The following is a 13,790-nucleotide window of genomic DNA, read 5'->3' on the forward strand; positions in this document are numbered from 1 at the left end:
GAGATGTTAAACATTTCTTCATGTGTCCATTTGCCATTTTTGCTTTTTCTTCTGTGAAGTCTCTCTTTCATTAACCCATTTACTAACTGGGTTGCTGTTTCTTTAAGAGAAGCTTTTACTATCTAGAATCACAGAACTCAAAGAAAGACTAGATAAATGAGATCGCATCCAACTTAAAAGTTTCTGTATGACAAAGTACATAGTGAACAAGCTAAAAAGACAATTCAAAAAAATGAAGGATTTTCACCAGCTATACATCAGACAAAGAACTCATATCCAAAACATAGTTAAAGCTCCAAAAATTAAATCAGCCCAAAAGAAACAACAATCCAATTAAATGGACTAATGGCTGTTTGACCTTTAACAATCCAAGAAAATAGGAGATTGCAGAACAGTCCCTTCCAAGCATAAACCTACACCCTAACTTGAAAATAACCAGTGCAAAAAGTGTCTGGAGGCATTGGACAAGTGGTAGATCTTTTGACTAGAAAGTATAAGATTTGGGGTTCAATCTTTGGTACTTAAAAAAAAAGAGAGAATGAGAGACATTTTCTAAGGGCCTAGCCTATCCTCAAACTATTAAAACTGTGATTTGTTTTGTTCTCTTTTGAGAGTTTTGATATTGTATGAATTACTTTAAAAGAATGTGCCATTGGGACCATTTCATAGTGAACAGAGACCAGTGATTTTCTCAAGTCCATAACTTTGTATTGATAATACTCTGATGAATAGGCTCTGATTTGTGCTCCTCAAATGCAAGTGACCAGGGCAGGCTCCTGAATATACATCTATTAGGGGAAATGCTGGCTCCTTTCTTTGTGAGGCAGCATGGCAATAACAATTGACATAGGCAAGGATAAGTGTAATTGCTTTGGGTTATTAAAAGCAAAGAGGGATTTCACATTGTTGTTGACCTGTATTTTCTTGAAATAAGCTAAGTCTATCCTAAAACATTCAGTGCATAAAATTCTTCCCTTTCTCAAGAAGGTTTCTTTTCCTACTGATGAGGAAAATGATATTTTCAATGTGAAAATTAAAAGCAAACTATTTCTTAAATGAATAGCTGACTCACGTAAGAATGAGGAGAGGATGACTAACAACAGGCTTAAAGAACAAGAGAGAACCCACTTCCAGAAAATCAATGAACCACGGGCAGGGGCAGCTGTTGTTGACGTGAGGTCAGTGAGTTTAAGAGCAGGCTGGACAGGAAGCTGCAACCAGGGCCTTGAGACAACGTGATTTCTAGGTCTGAGCTCTTGAAATTGTCCATGGAGCAACTGAAAACAGAATCAATAAAATGTTTCTTTTTATGGCAATCTCTGGATTTCAGAAAACTTATCACTTACAACCAGAATTTTAAAGTCTCTTCAAGGCATGGCAGCAAGATGGGGGTTTTATAAGTAGGCTGATGTTTAGATGAATATTGTGGTCTTAGATCCCTTCTGCTCTCCTGCATCAGACACATAGGATCCAGCAATGAGTTCCTTTCCCCTTCACCCTCTGACTCTTGACCTCAACTTCTTTCTCATCCATCAGTGATGAGATAGAGATGGATTTGCTACCAGAATTGAAAGTACACCCTGGTGAATACTTTGACAATGAATTTCTACGGCGGCTTCTGAATGCAAGACATGAATACAGACCTTTCTAGCCAACATTCACATCCCCAGGGAATTAGTGTTGAGCAGGGCCCAGGAACCCCCATGCATGGGGAAATGGTTGACTCTCTCATCCATCTTATGTATTAGATTCACTTACTAGATCTTAATTTTCAGAGAAAAAAATTTCTTTTGAACAATGAGCATGTACTAAAAGAAGAATGGCAGGTATGGGGAATTATTGATGAAAAAAGGGAATAAAGGTGAATATAGTCAAAATTCTTTATGTGCTGTATAAACATGAAACAAGAAACCTCGCTAATGTGTTTGGGAAGTGTGAAAGAGGGCTTTGATCTAATTATATTATATGCATATATGGACATATCAAAATGAAACCTTTTGTTAGAAAAGTAGGAAAGGGTGGGTCAGGAGTGGGTGAGAAAGTTGATAGGAGTAAAACTGATCAAGATACATTGTATTTATAAACTGCCTTGTTAAATGACAACACAGGATTTTTTAAAGAAAATATATTTAGTTGACAAAAGTTTCTGGAAGAGACAACAGAGTAGCTAAAACTCCTATAAGTTGCGTTGGTCACTGAATAAATGAAGGAATGAGCCAGACCTATGGAGAATTCAGGTAGGATTGTCCTATTGCTACAAAGCTGAATAGAATTTGGAACTGATGACTGCGTGGGTTTATGTTCAGTTTTGAAAAATGTTTTATTGTTGTTATAAAGGTGATATACAGAGCAGTTACATAAGCCAGGTAATGAGTACATTCCTTTCTGGACAATGTCACCCCTTCGCCTGCTCTACTTTTGGCATCTAACTTCTTCTTTTGGTATTTATTTTCTTTATTTCAAATTCAATTAGTATCCTATGAGTATGATTCTTACCACATAGGGCATCTTACACAATGGACCCGAGCCCATCAACATTTTCAGTACAGGGAAAGAACTAGTAGTACCAGATTCTATGTCTCCCACATGGTTTGATAACAGGCTGCTAACACTTTGCATTCCCTCAATCTCAGAGGCAAGCCTTTTAGTTTTTCCTACTTCTAAGTAATAACATAGGAAATTGTATGTAAGTATCATTATTTTCCCTGTGTGGCTGTCCCGATGTTACCCAGTACCTTCACTTCTATTTTGTTGTTGTTGTTGTTGAACTCCAACGGTTTTATTTCTCTGATGACAACTCCAGTTGCCATTTAAAGGTGACCACTAAACTGGCACTAATTGTAATGCATTTCCTTCCTGTTCTCACAGACTCATTCCTTTTCCTGCTATTCAGTAAATAACAGAGCTTATTTATGCATAGAATATGCTTAAAGTTCTGAGTGGATAGCATACAAGGTTTGTATTAGAATTTTCAATTTAAAATGTTTATAAAGATACAGCTTTTAAACAGATTTATTTAATAAATATGTTTTTATTTTCTTTTTTCCATATATTTTTATTGTAATTAATAGAAGGGTTATATTACATTCGCCAGATGGAAGGTGCATTACTTCACATACATTGCTACCCTTTCTCATGTCTTGGTCCCCATTTCCCCCCCTCCCCACCCTCATCTTGTTTTCCTCCCTTTCCTATCCACTTTCAACTAACCAAATATGCATATATCCAATACATCAGATAACAAAGCGAAATACTGTAACAATATGAGATAACCAAGGGACAGCAAAAGAGATGAGAGATAACATAGTACCTTAAGGACAACAATCACTCATTATATGGCTTTTGTTTCTATATCCTAGAGGTCCTTTCATTTAGCTTCATACTTATGTTTTTATTTTCTAAGAGAAAGATGCAGATCACTTAGTCTGAAACTGCATGAAAATATCTCCCTCACCTTCTGTGAACAGTCTTTCCTAAGCCACTTTCAAGGCAGAGGTAAAAGAAACCAGAGTTCAATTAAGAAAATTAATCAGTGTAGCCAACTTGAAATCTAACAGTTTGCCTCAGTAATGGGTTAGGTGTGTATAACAGAATTTATGATTTGATCCGAAGAGAAAAAGATTTAATTTCCTTGGTTTATCAAATGTATTATTTGACCCATAGAGATTTGGGTACGTGCTTCCTCCTGGGTCTTAGCTCAATTTCTCTTTAGTGGTTGGTGATCTATAACAGCCATAAGATCTACAAATAGTTTATATATCTGGTACTTAGAATATGACTTTTTGAGAATTATGCTTCTTATATTACTCTAAGGTGACTACATGTATATGTGTATATGTACATATATATAATATATGTCATATATTTCATTTGACTGGTTTGAGGAGTGAGGGAAAGAAGAAGAACCTTTTACAATAATCTAAGAAGACCTTAACTTAGAAAAAGTTGGAGAAGCCAGTTGCTGGTAGCTCAGGCCTGTAATCCCAGCAAGGTAGGAGCCTGAGATCTGAGGATCAAGGTTCAAAGCCAGCCCAGGCAAGAAAGTCCATGAGAGACTTTTATCTCCAATTAACCACCAGAAAACTGGAAATGATGCTGTGGCTCAAGTGGTACTGTACTAGCTTTGAGCTGAAGAACTCAGGGCCAGTGCCCAGGCCTAGAGTTCAAGTCCCAAGACTGACTGCCAAAAAAAAGTTGGAGAAGTCATTATATTAACAATATTAATATATCTGTATAGTGGCCTTGCTTGTGTTTTCTTTTTTCTTTCTTCAATAATAATCTCCAAAATGCCAGGATCATGCTTGCACTAATGCAATATGTTACCAACAAACAGAAGAGAGAATGAATCAATGTTGATCAGCAATCTCATACACAAAGGAAAAACATTGGAAAGTCATGTCACCATCCTGGGCTTTGAAATATCCTTTCGTTAAGTTTGGGGGCTGGATTAGTTTGTCTTTAAGAGTCTTTTCCACTGGAAAATATTAAGTTTCAAATGCTTTCTTTCTGGGTGGCATAAAACATAATACATGGACTACACTGACTTAAAATTTAAAGAAAAGATAAACATTTTGTTAAAAGTATATGGAAGAAATTAAACATGCTGCCTTAATTATCCATGAAAGCCTCATTGTTATATACCCAGTGTGGAAATGAAAAGGGAAATATAGCCTACTGCAAATAGTTGAAATACATTTCCACTCAATTAAACATGTTCCTACCTACAAAGCACAGCAAGCAACCACCTGCTGAGGAGCTGGCTGAATATGTGTGTATAGCTTGTCTCCTTTTTAATATTTGTTTTGTCAGTTTTATTCCTGTAAATCATCTTTTTTCAACATAGGAAGTCAGACTCCTGATCACATCATCAATTGATTATTTCCATTGGTGCTAACAGAACATTTTAAACTTCCACCATTGAGAATTCTCATCTGACACATTTTGAGTCTAATATGCATAAAGTTATTCTGGTCTCTTCTACTGTCTGGCTGATGATACAAGGATTTGAGTTGTCCAGTCATTTTCTTGCATGAAGGCGTTGTTATAAAATCATCCCAAAAATTATTAAATACACATCATTTGTACTTGAAAATCTATAGCCCTTTTCATTTCTTACACTTGATTCAAAAATATCTACTAAGTGTTATGAAACTATTCTGAAAGTTCTAATCTTAGATTTTTCAGGTTTCCTACAAGATGAGGTTAGTCTTGTTCTGGCTGCTCTTTAGAAATACACATATTGTAACTCTTTAAAGAGTTAAATATTCCAAAGGAGAGATAAGCAAAATGTAATTATGAGAAATAGCAGAATTGAAGCCAGGCTCGGTGGCTCATGCCTGTAATCCTAGCTACTCAAGAGGCTGAGATCTGAGGATCAAGGTTCAAAGCCATCCCAGGAACAAAAGGACCTGAGACTTTTATCTCCAATTAACATCTAAAAATGCGAAGTGGGGCTTGGCTTAAGGGTAGGGTGGTAGCCTTGAGCTGGAGAGCTCAGGGACTGCACCCAGGCCAAGTTCAAGCCCTGTGACCCACAAAAACAAACAAACAAACAAACAAACAAATAAACAAAAACACACAGACTTGAACAATGGCAAAAACTTTGTTCATAGAATGCACAAAATTTGAGATAATAATGCATAAACAACTTAGACCAAGATCTTATAAGTGATAACCCTATTACAATAGGCCCATTATACTGTAAAACATGAAGCCTTATTGTGCTTTTTGTGCTTAACTTGAGGTGTAAGGGAGGGTTAATCTTGCAACTCTATAACTACCAAGAAAAGTAAAGAAATGAAAACATTTATTCAAATCCATTAATTTGATACGTTAGTTATTTACAAAAGTAAGTTATTATTGAAGTGCATAAAATAAATGCAATACTTGGGCAAATTTTACCAGGAAATAGGCCCTGCATCATTTTATGTCTTTGAGAATTCAGAAATGTTTGGAAGTTAGGATTCAAAACTTTGACAGAAGTCACCAGCAATAGGGCTGAAGTAGAATACTTCTCTTAACTTTCTGGACAAATCTAAGTGTAGGATTATACGGTGGCATATATCTGAGGGCACTTGTTTGTTACCTCCAAAATATTGGCCAACCTATGTGAAGAAAATAGAAACACAAAACGTTTCCTTTATTTGCACTCCAAGTTTATCATTTTTTTTCTCCTTTAGTTCACTTACATTTCCAGATCTTTACTTGTCAATATTTAAGTTATGTATTTTATTTGTTGTGTATGCATCGTAAGCATTTTTATCTACTGAAGTGGTTTGACTTTAATTACATGTTCTCTTAGAATATTATCATTCCTTTTGAGCCTAGGTGCTGTCCCTAAATTCTTTAGCTCAAGGCTAGTGCTCTACCACTTTGAGCCACAGTGCCACTTATGTTTTTCTGATGATCATTTGAGATAAGAGTCTTACAGATTTTTGTGCCCTGGCTGGCTTTGAACCATGATACTCAGACTTGTGTGTAGCTAGGATTACAGGCATGAGCCATCGATCCCAGCTTATGTTTATTTTCTATTCATCCATCTCAACCAGGAAATGAGTCCAGAACACAGCTGAATGCAGAGGCAGCTCAAGATTTTCACTTTTCAATTTTCCTCTGTGAGCTCTGTTGTGTAGTGTGTGGAAATGGGTGGAAGGGGATGGCACACCAATAATTATTTGTTATTATCATTCATTTCAGCAGAGTCCTTAATTTCCCCACCCGGTATCCTTCTTTTTCTTCATCACAACATCTCCAAGGACATACTCTAACTTCAGGTCAAAATCACCCTCATCTCTTCCCAAAGTTGACTGCAAGACTGCAAGACTGCTCTTCAAGTTTTGTAACTTTATAATGCCTACATGTTTATCCAGTGATCTGTCATACTCAGCCTTTTCCAGCATTTTCCTGACAACAATTGGACTTTGTCTTTTTGGAGTGTTAATTATATAAGGCTTCCCCATGCCTGATTCTTGTTTTCTAAGCATTCTTTATATTTCCTGAGTACATTTCCTTTCAGATACAGAAGGCTTGTACTGGACCTGTACATTCTAGTCTGGTCATAGATAATATGAAAGCAGTAGTTAATTTTCTCTCCCAGATTTGTGGAGAATTGAACTATAGTTGATTTATTTGCTTTGGTCATTGTTGTTGGTGTTTATGTGCATTGGAGAATGTGTGGAGATATTTGCATTTAAGTGGAACCATAGTGGTAGTCAAAATAAGAATTTTGAAGAAACTCAACATAATTGATTAATATGTCTTTCTTTATATTCTCACCCTATCATCATACTGAGCCAATTCTGAGTTAAGGTCTATATTTTCCCAGATCCAAAGAATAAGGTCATATTTGAAGATTGTAACTTTGTCTTTTGTCCTAGAGATAAAATCCATATATTTCCTCTTGCCATTTTTCTTTCAGTTCTGAAGCTTGAATTCGGTGCCTGAGCACTGTCCTTGTACTTTTTCAAGGGTGGAGCCCTACCACTTGAGCCACAGCACCACTTCAGGCTTTTCCTATGTATGTGGTGCCAAGGAATCAAACCTGGATCTTCACTCTACCACTAGGCCAAAGTCCAGGCCCCTCTTCTTGCCTTTTTATTCTTGTGGTATTGAAATTGGACATTTTACTTCATCTTTAGTGTCTGTTGTAGAATGCTGAACTGAAGGACAGATGTACTGTACATGCATTTCACAACTGCTGTCAAATTTTAAACTGAGTTTCCCTGAAACTATTTGCTACCATTAGTACGAATGCTATGAATTCCTTTAAAAATAAATAGCTGTCACACTAAATTAAAAAAAGTAGATAGCAAGGCTTTAACTTAAGAGATATATGGTGGACAAGTTCTTTCCCTGTCCCGGATGATTAAGATTCATGTACCAACATCTTGGGTTTAGTTACCTATCTTATGTGGGAATGTCAGGGCATTGCAACTGTAATCACAGTCTTCATGAGACAAATTCAAGTTCAGGATTTCACTTTATAGTACATAATAGGGAGTAGAAATGTAACGAGTTGGCTTTAAGTATTTTATTCTCAAGAACTCTTAAAATATTTCAGGAAGAAATACAGAAACCCGGAAATTCATTATTTGAGTCTTGTCTTGGGACTAGATAGTGTCCATTTGATCAAAAGTTTCAAATAACAAAACAGTCAAAGAAAGAGAAAGATTTTAAAAATTAAATCCTTTGTTTTCCTTAACGTACTATGTTATCTCTCATCTCTTTTGCTGTCCCTTGGTTATCTCATATTGTTACAATATTTTACCTTGTTATCTGATATGTTTTATATATGCTTAATTGGTTATTTGAAATAGGATAAGGAAGGGAGAAATCAAGATGGGGGGGAAATGGGTACCCTGACATGAGAGGGGGTATCAGAATTTGTGAAGTAATGTACCTTCTATCTGGTGAATATAATGTAACCCTTCTATTAATTACAATAAAAATATATGAAAAAATCAAATCCTTTTGTGGAAACAAGCTATAACCCCTGAGGAAAAAATTATGTGGAAGTCCTTGTGGTCCAGGTTTTTATTTTCTCTAGCCAACAATAAATATACTTAACAATACATCCTTTATTTCAACTCATCCTTTAGTTAAACTCTTCATCTCCTGTTATGTTCTAAAAGATTGATTTGCTCCCAAGGTTGTTTGGTGGAAAGTGTGAATTGTTTAGTAAATCTTTTGTGGAAGAGAGGATAGAAATAGATTATATTCAAGGAAATATACTATAAGAGAAAACATGGAGGAAAAGAGCTGAGAGACAGTGAGTCACTGGGTCCTCAAATAAACAATAAAGAGAAATTTGGATAGAAAAGAAAAGAAACAGCTTATCTTCCTGCTAAGATCTGTGTCTGATATTTCCTATACAACTTCCTTTCGTTTATCCATCAAAGAAGTCATTTTTCATGGTTACTAACTCATATCGGGCTGGGGATCTCTCTTGGTGGTTCACTGCTTGCTGTGCAGGCATGAGGCCTTTGCCTGACCTCCCCCCCAGCCCTTGGGGAAAAATTGCTAGCAATATATAGAGTGATGCTATTTATTTTCAGTGTCCTAGAAAAAGTTTTACTCACAGAAGAAATCTGCTCAGTACAAACATAGCTTTATAGTTTAAAAGAGTATAGTACAAAGTTTAAAGATACCATGGCTGACTGTATTATCAGTAACTTTTAAACGTAAGCATATCAATGGTTTATTCATTAACTTTCAAATAGTAAGGGGGAAAAGGGATTTATAACCTTTAATATAGAGCTCAATTTAATATCAGCATCTAAGTCAGACTGAATTTGTCCAAGTCCTTTTGAGCACATCTCTTTGCTGGTAGGTCAGTGATTTTCTGATTCCTGCTTCTCCAGAACCTTCTGTGTGAAATTTCTCTTTCATCTCTGTGGTATGTTATCAGGACCAACTGTGCTAGACTGGTAGATTATTAGGCCCCTCTTTCTCAAGAAAGGAATGGCCAGGTGCCAGTGGCTCATGCCTATAATCCCGCCCCTCCCAATGATCTTGTTTTTCCCCCTTCCCTTCCCCATTTCAAACAAACAAATAAACCTACATAAAATATACCAGGTAACAAAGGCAGATGCAGTAACAATATGAGATTAACCATAAGAGCAATAAAAGAAAAGAGAAATAGTACATTAAGAACAACAATCACACAAGATAAATCTCTTGTTTCCATATCCTAGAGATCCTTTCATTTAGTCTCATCCTATATGACCTTATGTATGTAGGTTTTAAACTACTGTAATCCTCTGCTAGGAGAGTCCTAGATGTGTACTAATTATTATAAACAAGGGAAGCCATTGAGCCTTTGTATCTGGCTTACTTCACTTAATATGATTTTTTCCAAGTCTTTCCATTTCCTTCCAAATGGGACAATTGTCATTCTTTCTTATGGGAGCATAGAATTCCATTGTGTACCACATCTTCTTGATCCATTCATTTACTGAGAGGCCTCTGGGTTGGTTCCATATCTTAGCTATGGTAAATAATGCTGCAGTGAACATTGTTGTACTAGTGGCTTTAGTATATCTTTGTTTCTGGACATTTGGGTAAATGCCAAGGCGTGGGATTGCTGGGCTATAGGGATAGAGCTCATCATTCTAAGTCAAACATGCCAGTCTCCTAAAGACAATTATTAAATCATTTCTCTCATTTGGAAGCTCAGGAAAAACAGCAACAACAACAAAAGAAATAAGATCATGAAGATAAAGAGAACACTAACTTCTAGGTGAATGAGAGGGAAGGGAAAAGGAGAAGTAGCAAAGAGTGAAGTTAAGGAGAGGAGATAAGAAAGAGTAATAGAAAGAATATGAAATTAAAGTCTAACATATACATATAAGGAAACATAATGATGAAAACCTTACCTTACTAGGTGCAACTTCATATGTGCTAACAAAAAATGATTTTCCTCTTTATTTAGAAATCGCTAGCTGTGCCTAGAAACAGACACACTGATGGTAGTTTTATTGTATATCATAGTAATATGGTATTATGTATTCATAGTAATATGAGGTAACAAAGTCCCATTTTCAAATTTAGTAAAAATATTCATAAAATAAATAAAAATGGCTGAATTTGGAGAGAATTAGTAGCATCTGTCCCTTCCTTCTACTTTGAGAGGCCTGAATGTATTCCAAGGAATCTCTGCCGTTTTCCAACAACACGCAAACCATGTCATGTATGGAGGAGAAGCCAAGGTTGTCTGCACCTTACAGGCAAGGTTTCTAGCTCTACGAACCATAATCTAAACTAGAGAGCAAGCAGCATTCCATTCCAGGCTGGGGAAGTAGACAAAATAGAATCTGAGACAAGAGTTTGAGATTTCACTGTTGTTGCATTGCGATAGCTCTGGTCTGCCCAGACCCCATTTCAGGCAGATGTGGAAAGAAGCCTTGCTTGGGTCGAACCTCTTGTCTCTGCACTGTTGAGGGACAGCAGCAGGCACCCGGGGATGGAGAGGTTGTCTTCCACCAAGAAACACTCCTGCCTACCTCAAAACCCCTGTGGAGGACAGGCCAGCTCTCGACGTCTTCTGGGTCTCCCCTGGCCCTACCTTACAGATCACCTTCTATGAGGAATGGTGCAGCAGCGACCACTCCAACCTGCAGCCCTACTTGAGCCGCTGCAACTCCATCCGCGTGGACAGCGGCTGCTGGATGCTCTATGAGCGCCCCGACTACCAGGGCCGCCAGTACTTCCTGCGGCGGGGCGACTACCCCGACTACCAGCAGTGGATGGGCCTCAGCGACTCCATCCGCTCCTGCCGCCCCACCTGAGTCCCCGCCCCGCTCCCCGCTCTCCTCCATGGCCCGTGTGGCCATCCCCGAGGTCTCCCCCCGCGGGACGAGTCCGGGCTCATTTGAAGGACTCGGCCACGTCCAGGCCCCTCTGTTGGGGACCAGCGGCGCCGCGGGCCGAGCAGAGACTCTGGGCCCCGGGATGGACGCCAACGCTGCCGTCCAGCCCGCAGACGCGGTCGCCTGGAGAGGCCTGGAGAGGCCTCCCTGCAGACCTTCGGGAGGAAGGGGAGAGGCGCTGCGGCCCGCAGAGGGGAATCGCGGGGACGGGCGGAGGTTCGCGGGGACACGCGGGCTGGCAGGGGCTGGAGGGAGGCTTCGCCCGCTGCCCGCGCCCTGCAGCCCCGCGTCCGTTTCCTCCTGGGGCGCGGAGCAGAGCCGCAGCCCTCGGGGCGCTCTCCCCGCCGCCCGGGACGCCCCTCGGGACCTCCGTGGGGAAGGCAGGGCGTCCTCCTGACCCCGGGGCGACACTGCTCCCGAGACGCCCGCCCGCGCCAGGAATCCGCCTGGTGAGCGCGACGTCCGGGCTGAGCTTCAGCGTCCCGGCCGAGCCTCGGACGCCCCGAAAGACGAGCGAGGGGAGCGCCCGGACACGGTCTCCACATCCGCCGGGCGCGGGGCCTGTGTGCAGACCGGGCGCGGGCAGCGGCGGGGCGCACGGCTGCGTGGACGGCGCCGGGCGCCCTGCCTTCCCCGGGGCGCAGCCCGGCTGAGGTCCGGGCACGGCCGCGCTCCGTGGCCCGGCTGTCCGCGGCCGCCGCCCCAGGCCAGGACCCGCAGGACCCGCGTCTACGAGCGGGAGGACTGCCGAGGCCGGACGGCGGAGACCACCGAGGACTGCTGCGCGCTCCACGGCCGTGTCCACCGCGGGGACTTCCACTCCTTCCACGGGCTGGAGGGCCACTGGGTCCTCTACGAGATGCCCAACTACCGGGGCCGGCAGTACCTGCTGAGGCCGGGGAGTATCGGCGCCGCCACGACTGGGGCGCCATGGACGCCAAGGCAGGCTCCTGGAGGAGAGTCGTGGATTTCTACAGATCTCTGCCCTACCCCTTTCTCCATCTGGGAAGGAATAAAATGTGTCCTGTGTGATTCAGGCACAAGTGGCGTCCTCTGCTCAAGGGCTCAGCAGATACAGAACGAGAAACTGTGCAGAGAGAGTTGAACTTTCCTACACTCAGCATTGGAAAGGTGGTGGACAGCACGGCGAGAATGTCCATGTCCTGTCCACCCACTAGCTTTAGATGGTGGGCAAGGGAAGCGTTCCCATGCCTCAGCTTCCTTATTTGTCAAAATGATGTCATGATGCTCTTCCCATAGGTGCTAACTTAGATTAAATGATTGGATATGCATATATACACATCACTGACTTTAGCTTTGCAAATAATTCTAGAAAGCTGCTCTGCACATTCACACGGGAAACATCTTGTCGCCCCTTTCTTACTCTTAGCTTAAACTGTCTGGGAATATTGTATAATACAGGATGAATAAGTGAAATGACATCAAAAAAGACAAATGTAGAGACACATGGATTAACATCCTTGTATCATGACACCTCTAAGGTCTAAAAGTTTGTGGCTGGATGAAGGAATTGTTTATATGTTCACAGCACAGATTGAGGAGCCATGGACTTTTTAAGCGTAGTTCTGAGGGAGTTTACATCAGTAGGACGAACTGGTATGGTAAATGCAAGTACACACATATCATACAGGACTAAAGACAGAGGCACACACACAATCAAGAAAACGAAAGTGCAAGAATACAAATCCTATAAGCCTATTATTGAATGGGCAAATAGATATTGTTTTCAAACTTGACTCTTTAAATTATGACTGTTCATGAGTCAGCACATGTTAGTAATCCTGGAACTAGAAAAGGAAAAGGAAACTTATGGGATCATATTTTTTTTAGTGGGGCATAATATATATTTTCAGGCAGGAGTCCATGTGATGAAACCGAAGTAGATAATCAATAATATCAATTTTTAAGTAAAAGTGCTTTATTTTCTAGGCAGACATAAACTTCAAGTCATCTTAGACATTTGCCTTAATTATGAAAATGGCAAGCTTTTGTGAAATAAATTTATGATGAATTAGGTGTCTTGATTAAGAACAAAACACTTAAAATCATTTCATACTTAAATGAAAATATCTATCACTAGCAAATATCTATGTAAAGGCTTTGGAACTTACTAATATTAAAGTATGTGGAAAATATGATTCTGTACAAGTAACCTCTGTTCATTTGCATACACTGAACAGATACTATCTCAGGTCAAAAGAAATAGCTAGCGTGGTGATAATGTCAAAAAGAAGAACCTTTGGGAACCTATCCCCATTTGGAAGCTGTATAGCCTTTCTCATTGCTGATTTGTTACATATACGATTTTTTTATAGAGATCAAATGTAGCCATGTTCTCTAAGTTGAAAGCAAAATAGCAATAGGCAGGAAGGAAGCCTATCAGAAGCTAGGCTTTCTTGTTAT

General features: G+C 40.0%; 1 pseudogene; it reads left to right on the top strand.

Moving 5' to 3' along the window:
- The first annotated feature begins 1,089 nt into the window (after window positions 1-1,089).
- On the top strand, window positions 1,090-12,398 carry LOC150048709 (gamma-crystallin E-like; annotated as a pseudogene).
- The last annotated feature ends 1,392 nt before the right edge of the window (window positions 12,399-13,790 follow it).

The sequence above is a fragment of the Megascapheus bottae genome, chromosome 21 (genome assembly GCF_031878675.1).
Source record: "Megascapheus bottae isolate mThoBot1 chromosome 21, mThoBot2.hap1, whole genome shotgun sequence".
In the NCBI taxonomy this organism is placed as follows: domain Eukaryota; kingdom Metazoa; phylum Chordata; class Mammalia; order Rodentia; family Geomyidae; genus Megascapheus; species Megascapheus bottae.